Source organism: Humulus lupulus, chromosome 5 (genome assembly GCF_963169125.1).
Source record: "Humulus lupulus chromosome 5, drHumLupu1.1, whole genome shotgun sequence".
NCBI lineage: Eukaryota > Viridiplantae > Streptophyta > Magnoliopsida > Rosales > Cannabaceae > Humulus > Humulus lupulus.
The window spans coordinates 133,448,669-133,457,851 of NC_084797.1; positions in this window are offsets into that span (position 1 = coordinate 133,448,669).

The following is a 9,183-nucleotide window of genomic DNA, read 5'->3' on the forward strand; positions in this document are numbered from 1 at the left end:
CAAAGGAGTTACTAAGGATATGACGTAACTCAAAGGGCAAACGCGTCGAGGTTATTCAAGGACCTGAGATCTTGTTTACCTCATAGAGGAGGTTTATTAAAGCCCATGTTATACTGGTTACCTCAAGATGTGACATGGACGACAGAGGTTGCATGATCACAAAGAGTATGTTTATGATATATGAATGTGATGTATGATTATGAATTCATTCATGATTATGAAATATGAGTATGATGATGTTATGTACTGCCCTGTTTATCATACATGTCCTTCTTGTGTTTTCTTTGATATTGTTGTATTGTTGTACTTCCTTACTGGGCTTTTAGCTCACCCCCTTACTTTTCCCCTTTCAAGTAAACAATAGGATTTATCTTTGGCACGAACTGTGATGTGGGGAGTTCAAACGTCAGAGAATGTATGGCGTGGGGTGTCGTATGAATGAATAAATGATCAATATTAGTGCTGAAATTTAAAAGAACTTATGTTATGAATTTTATTTACAATTCCGTTAGTGGGACGTAAAATCATTATTTTATTTCTAAATATTGCATAAAGACACATTATTTATTTTAAACTATTCGGCCCAAACTTGCATGTTTTCTCAAGGCCCCACTGAGTTTTTCCTTTAAGTGTTAGTTTTCTATTAATTATGACTTGACTGACGTTTTTATAAAAGTAATTGATTGGGGTGCATTAAAAATGGTATCAGAGAGGGTTTTTCGTGTTTCCAAGGACCCTCCCCATACTTGCTATAGACGGGAAAATCTCACCTCATAGTGTCATAAGTACTTGCTTTAAATGTTATCTTTTTTTCCTATTTTTTTTTTTAGTTTTGTAGTTTTGTAATTGCCGTTTAGAAAGATGCCTCCTATTATTAGAACTACTAAGAAACAGTTACTACAAGAGATCCGCGCTATACCTAAGGTACAACTCAACAAGGATCACGACGATTGGAGGATCGTCGTACTAAAAACGATAGCGCTAGTTTGCGATCGTATCCAAGGATCAATTATCAAGAGAGAGGCGCTGCTTCGGCAAATTGAGCAAAACTGGGTGCTGAGGGAATCACTGTCTATATATCCCATGGCTCTCCCTTAGTTGACCATGGCATGGCATGACGTCGTTCAAAATGATTTTGACTTTCGTACGATTGAGTACACCATTTACAATGATGTGGACAACTATGATTTTAGTCGTTTGGAGTTGGTCATGGTAAAGAAGGATGACAAAGAGATGGAGGAATGATTCGAGATGGTGCATGACTTGGAAGGGGAGATGGCACGTCAATAAGTGATGCACACCATACCCAAAGTGAGCACTAGGATGAGGACATTGGCTAGCGCTCCTGACTACTCCCATAATCCATAAGACGTCTTCGATTACAACTCAGGGGACGAGTCCACGATCAAGGACTAGAAACTTTCTAAAAAAATTTCTTCAATAAATGTTAACGAATAAAATGAGACTTCTTTTAATAACCTTTAAAATCTTATGGATTCTTTTATGGTTTTTATTTAAACAATTTGTTGGATGTTTGAATTTATAGGGTAATTTTGAGCAATCTTTGGATATTATGGTTTAATATTTTTCTCTTGCAAACTCTAAATGGTGTGGATATGGGAATGTGTTGACCCTCGAATTGGTCAATGACACGGAGTCAGATAAACGATATAAAATGAGATGAAAACAAGAAGAAAAGGTAAACGACACAAACAATTTATAGTGGATTGGCCCCAATCAGATGGTAATGACGTACGTCCACTTAGTGTTCTTATTGATGTAGAATCCCAATACTGTGAGCAATGAACTAGGGTTCACGAGTTTCACAAGCTCCGGGACGATTACAATTTCGGTGAATAATAACACTATAATTTTCTCTCATAATTCAAAAGGTCCAAAAGTCCCCTCCCTTGAGCCCTTTGATTAATATTTATAGGCTCAAGAAGGTTACATGGGCCAATGGGCCATAATTATAATTACAACTTGTGTATCGAGATAATAAGGGAAATTACAATTAATGCATAATTACAAGATTGCACATCTGAAGAAAATAAATGAACATAGGCGACCACGTTGGTCGCACATAAGTATGATGCTTGATAAACCAATAATCTTCTGGTCGATGGCCGAGCAGGATACACTTACTTAAAACAGCCACGTTCCTCCCACATGTAGACCAATCCTGCCACGTCATTAGGTAGTCCATTTTTGGGTAAACATTTGTCCCCCAAGTTTATTTTACTGCGACCAACATAAAGTAAACTTAAACAACCGACCTTCCGTGTGACCTGTCAAATCTGTCAGTGCCATCAATGCCTTCTCGAAAAAAGGCAACCAATCATGTCATTGCAGTTTCCCAAAAAGTGATTTGATGGCTATGACATTTTCCATGCTTCGAAAATCATTCCCCATCATTACCTCATTAACCGTGCTTCGACTAATATAAATAACACCTCAAATTTACTCTTTAATTTTCATCTTTCCTCAAGAACACTGAAGAACAGAGAATAAAGAACCAAGAAAAATCAGACGATTTCGGCGATCCACAGAGTTTATGTCCAGCCACTCGACTCAACGTCTCATAAATTTGCATCAATCTTTGTCCAAGTAAGTTTCTTGAACTTCTTCGTCTCTGAAATACCATGCAATAATTATCTTTTCAGTTTTCTGGTTTGTTTTGGATTCTGAGTTCCTAAACGTCCTTGAAAAAATGTCTTGGTGTCATCGGGCATGTAGATATTAACATGATAGGATAAGGAAGAAAACACTAAATGAGGCTTAGGAATTGGTTTGGGAGTTAGGATTATTGATTTAGGGCGTAAAATCGAAGTAAAATTTTGATTTTTAGGCATTTAGAAAAAACCGGCTTTTTCCCGCCCTTTCTCAGAGTCGAAAAGTTTTTCTTTATAATCCATTTTCCAAGCTGTTTGCATACTATTTAGTGTTTATGTTAGGATGCTGTTGGTCGTATAAAAGCTTAACTTTTACACACGAGCAACATTATCCCAACGCTTCCACTTTTTTAGTCTATTGGCCATAGATTCTCATCTCCCCTTCTTTGTTCGCAAATTTTCATGCACGACCCATGGGGAGGTGAGAGGACGATCGACGACGAATTGCTCGGGCTACTGCTTGAAGATCAAGAACAGACGTTGCTATCATTCTCAGAAATTCCCTTTTCCAAACATAACCCCACAAGTAGACCTGCGACCAGCCCAACCAATATGGGTCGCGTAAAATCCATCACACAAAAGAAAAAGAAAACAACCAAACCTCTTTCCAATCAACCTGCTTCTTGGGCTGAAACTCCTTCGACTAGCCCTCTACCTGAAAAACATTTCCCAGCCAGAAATTCAAACAAAAGCCCAACTTCGAGACGTCCTTCGACCAGAGGTCGAATGGTACATAGCACCTCCTAGTAACATTACAGCTAGGATGATAGGGAATTATCTCAAGAAGTACGGACTTCCTGGGATAACCCTAATCAAGCCTTCAATCGACTAGCGGGCAAACCTGCCTAGGGGTGCCTTCAACACCTGGTCGAGTTATCACATTGAGGCAAGGGCAACCTTGCCTCTTCATTCATTCTTCTAGGGGGTGGCCAATTATTTCGAGGTCTCTCCCTTTCAAATCACCCCAAACGGATATAGAGTGCTTTCTGCTCTCTATATTCTTTACAACCACAAGAAGTGGCCTGTTCCTACGCCACACTAGATCAATTATTTGTTCGATCTCAAATCTAACCCCAACCACAACAACATGGGATTCTTCCATTTCTACCACCAGGAATCTGCTCGCACTGTAACGCCCTACTACCTTGGAGCCATTACTAAGTGAGTTTAAAATGTGCAACTAACTCGCTCACCGAGGTTTTTAGAACAAAAGTGTGATTAAACAAAAAAACAAGGCTGTAATCTTTAAAAAGTACTCTATTTCATTAAAAATTCAAGGGTTTAACTCTCGGGATCCCAAAACAAGGTTTAAAAAATATTTACAACTCAAAGCAAGTTTATAAGTAATTAACCAACAAAACTAGGGTTTGTACAGCCATTTCTCAAAAATATCCCCAACCAAAGTAGTCGGGCAGGCCAAACATGTACACGCCGCCCCCACGCTCTCCGTACTCATGGCTGGTTGACTTTCTCTTTGCCCTTACCTGCAACACTGAGCACCCGTGAGCCGAAACCCAGCAAGAAAACTCATACAACACATAAAATATGCATATCATACAATCACTATAGCAGATAACTCATATCTAGTCAGACAGTTCATAAGATTTAAACACATATATGGCCATGCCATCCCAGAAACGTTACCAAAACCTGGGATCTCGGTCTACACCATAAGGATATCCCATGTATCTACTGGGGTCTCACCATAACCACAAGCACTCCATGTGCTAAGTTGTATTCCCGGCCCCACTGCCGTTTTCGGCCTTCGCCGTTCTCGGCCCTTCGCCATTCCCACTACTATCACCACATTTAGCATTCTCAAATAATAATCAAGTATATATATATCATTCTCAAATAACATTTAGCATTCTCAAATAACAATCAAGTATACATATATATATCCTAGCAATGATACAATCTAGGGCCGCGCCCTGCAACAATACTATGGGCCCAAGCCCTGCTCTACGGGTGCTACAGTTTTCTTACCTGTATCCCGAGCTTCACAATGCACCAAAGCCTCGAGCACGGTCCTCTATCCCGAGCCTCACCGAAGAACTAGTCACAACACACATAAAACATCCTTTAATACTAACTAATCCAAAACCATTTCCTGGAACCAATCCCACACTCTCGGAATCGCCAAATTCCAAAAACAATGCATCGGAGACATCCCCCGAACCCCCGGAGCAAAAGCCTAAAATTGCAAAATTCCTTGTTCTGAAAATAGCCTAGCATCGCGGTGCTGCCCTAGAGGGCCGCGGCGCCCAGCAATTCAGAGAGCATTTCCCTACCCTGAAGCAGCCTCGCGCCGCAGCGCCAAAGAACAAGGCTGCGGCGCTCCTTCGCGAACCCAGAAATCTCGGTTTTCCCATGCGTTTTTCCCGAGCCAAAACACTCACAATTCAACCCCAATGCATACCCAAACCTCAAAATCAATCCAAAACCCCAAATAAACCATCTAACAACCTATAAATACCACCAACAAGCTCAAACACACAATCACACCCAAAATTCACACTAGAGTTTCAGATTTCAAACACTTAAACCAAAACTTGAGAGAAGGGTAAACCAGACTCCTAGACTCTTAAACCATAACAGTTATGAAAATTCAAAAATGTTTACTACACTTACCCCAATCAAGAATTCAACTTGAGCTGCCCTTCCCAATCAAGTTCCAAGCTCAAATCATAACCTTCTGCTAAACCTAACCTCATTTCATCCCAAGAATTCACCAAGCAAAGCACATAATTCAATCCTCAATTCCATGATATCCTTAGCTCTACAACAAATACACAGAATTTCCTTACCTCAATTCACTAGGTAATCCTCCACGTTCCCTTAGCTTCACTTCCCTTCTTGATCCCAAGAGATTGCCTTTAGTTTTTCCCTCTTTCTTCTCTAAGCTCTCAACCAATTTCAGCAAGGGCTCAATTTGGCTAAATGTTGAACGTGAATGACCCCTTTCCCTCAGCTGAACTTATCTAACCCGTGCTTAATGACCACTCTATCCTTCCATAAGAATTCCTTCCTAACTAAACCTCAAGGGTACCTTTGTCCTTTCACCTATATTACAATTCTACCATTTTCCCATCTAAACTTGTTACACTCAGCAGTTACTAATGGTTACTCAGGTTACCTAATCACAAATAACCATTAACCATAAATTCTCAACTCAACTCACGAAATCCTCCATAGTACCCCTAAGCCCCTCCCAAGCCGGGTATGAAATCTCGTTGTGACTTTTGAGTTAACTAGCTCTCTAGGATCGTCTCGGCACTTGCATCACATTAATAACACCACACTCACGTGGTACAAATCACATAATTCCATCAATACATTTATGCCCTCAGCGGCTAAGATTACCAATTTACCCCTAACGTACAAACGGGGTCCACATGCATATTTCTACCACCTAAACATGCATTCTAATCACATACTCATTCAAATTCATATATTATCATGTTAATTCACTTGTTGCCCTCCAGGCATGCTAATCAAGGTCCTAAACCTTATTACCAACTTGGGGTGTTACAATTATCCCCTCCTTACAAGAATATTGTCCTCAAAATTACCTGAACAATTCGAGATGCCGCTCCCGCATATCGGACTCAAGCTCCCACGTCGCCTCTTGAACCTTGCTGTTTCTCCACAGTACTTTAACTAAGGCGATGGTCTTGCTTCGCAAGACTTTGTCCTTCCTAACAAGGATCTGAACAGGCTTCTCCTCGTATGATAAATCCTGATCTAACTCCAAGTTCTCATAGCTCAACACATGAGTAGTATCTGATACATATTTCTGAAGCATGGACACATGAAACACATCATGAACCCCTGATAGAGCTGGAGGCATTGCTAATCTGTAGGCTACCTCTCCAACTCGCTCCAGAACCTCAAAGGGGCCAACAAACCTGGGACTCAGCTTGGCCCGAACACTGAATCGTTTCACTCCTCTCAGGGGTGAAACCCTAAGGAACACATGATCGCCGACCTGAAACTCCACATTCCTGCGTCTCAGATCTGAGTAACTCTTCTGACGACTCTGGGAGGCGAGCATACAAGCTCTAATCTTCTCAATTGCCTCATTGGTCCTCTGAACCATCTCAGGACCTAAATATCTTCTCTCACCGGTCTCATCCCAACGTATCTGTGACCTGCACTTTCTTCCATACAACATCTCATACGGAGCTACTCCGATAGTCGCTTGATAGCTATTGTTGTACGAGAACTCAATCAATGGGAGGTACTTACTCCAAGATCCCCCAAAGTCTAGCACACAGACTCATAGCATATCCTCCAATATCTTTATTGTCCTCTCAGACTGCCCATCTTTCTGAGGATGGTAAGTGGTACTGAACCATAGTTGTGTGCCCATTGCCTTCTGCAGGCTCTCCCAAAACTTGGAGGTGAAGGTGGGATCTCTGTCGGATACTATCGACCTCGGAGCCCCATGAAGTCGAGCAATTTCCTTTACATAAAGCTCAGCATACTACTCCACAGTATAAGTTGTTTTCACAGGTAAAAAGTGGGCAGACTTAGTATACCTGTCTACAATCACCCACACTGAATCATGCTGACCCACGGTCTTCGGCAATCCAACAACAAAGTCCATGGTAACATCCTCCCACTTCCACTCAGGAATCCCTAGAGGCTGCAACAACCCTGCTGGCCTTCGATGTTCAGCCTTAATCTGCTGACAAGTTAGGCACCTTGCCACATAGTCTACCACATCCCTCTTCATGCCTGACCACCAGTACAAAACTTTCAAGTCTTGGTACATCTTCGTAGTACCCAGGTGTAAAGAGTAGGAAGTGGTGTGAGCCTCACCTAGAATCTCTCATCGAATATCTGGATCAATCGGAACACAAATCCGTCCTTTGTACCTCAACAGGCCCATCTCTGAGATAGAGAAGTCCTTAGTCGTTCCAGTTAGGACATTCTCTCTACGTTCAATTGATTGGGGATCCTTTCCCTGTTCCTCCTTAATCCTTTCGAGGAGCGTGGACTGGAGAGTTATGTTGGCTAACCTACCAACCACTAACTCTATAACTGCTCTGGCCATCTCCTCAGCCAGCCTGTCTGATACCTGCCTCGAACTAAACAACTGTCCTGGGCCCTTCCGGCGCAATGCATCAGCCACCACATTAGCCTTCCTAGGATGATACAGGATGTGACAATCGTAATCCTTTACCAACTCTAGCCACCGTCTTTGGCGCATATTCAAATCTTTATGGGTAAAGAAGTACTTTAAACTTTTGTGGTCAGTGTATATCTCGCACTTTTCACCATACAGATAATGCCTCCACACCTTAAGTGCGAATACCACCGCAGCTAACTCCAGATCATGCGTGGGATATCTCTGCTCGTACTCCTTTAACTGCCTTGATGCATAAGCTACTACTTTCCCAGCTTGCATCAACACACATCCCAAACCCTATCTAGAAGCGTCACAGTAGACCACAAATTTCTCATTGTCTGTCGGCAGACTCAACACTGGTGCAGTAATCAATCGCCGATTCAACTCCTTAAAGCTATTCTCACACCAATCTGTCCACACATATTTAGTCTTCTTTCTTGTCAACTCTGTCAATGGAGTAGCAATTCTGGAGAATCCCTCTACAAACCGTCGGTAGTATCCTGCTAACCCAAGAAAACTTCTGACCTCAGGAACACTGCTCGGTCTAGGCCAATCTCTCACTGCCTTTATCTTACATGGATCAACCAGTATCCCCTCCTTACTAACGATATGGCCCAGAAATGTAACTTACGGTAACCAGAACTCACACTTGCTGAACTTAGCATATAACTTGTGCTCTCTCAGTCGCTGTAACACCAGGAGCAGATGATGCTCATGCTCTGTCTCTGACTGGGAGTACACCAGTATATCATCGATAAATACAATCACAAACTTGTCCAGGTAGTCCTTGAAAATTCTATTCATCATATCCATGAAAGTTGCTGGGGCATGAGTTAATCCAAAAGACATAACCAGAAATTCATAATGCCCGTACCTTGTCCGAAAAGCTGTCTTCGGTATGTCCTCCTCTTTAATTCTCAGCTGATGATAGCCTGACCAAAGATCGATCTTTGAAAACACCGTACTCCCCTGAAGCTGATCAAATAGATCATCAATCCTAGGCAGTGGATACTTATTCTTAATGGTCAGCTTATTCAACTCCCTGTAATCAATGCACACCCTAAGCGACCCATCCTTCTTCTTAACAAATAGCACTGGAGCACCCCATGGTGAGAAACTCGGTCTGATGAACCCCAAATCCAACAACTCATGTAACTGAATCTTCAATTCTTTTAACTCTGCCGGAGCCATTCTATAGGGTGCCCTGGAAACTGGCTCTACCCCCGATGCCAACTCTATGACGAACTCAATCTCTCGCTGCAGCGGCAACCCCGATAGGACCGCCAGAAATAAGTCTGGAATCTCACATACCAACCTGGTTTCATTCGGTCCCACTGTCGCCACCTTAGAGGTATCTACAAAACTCTCTAGGAATCC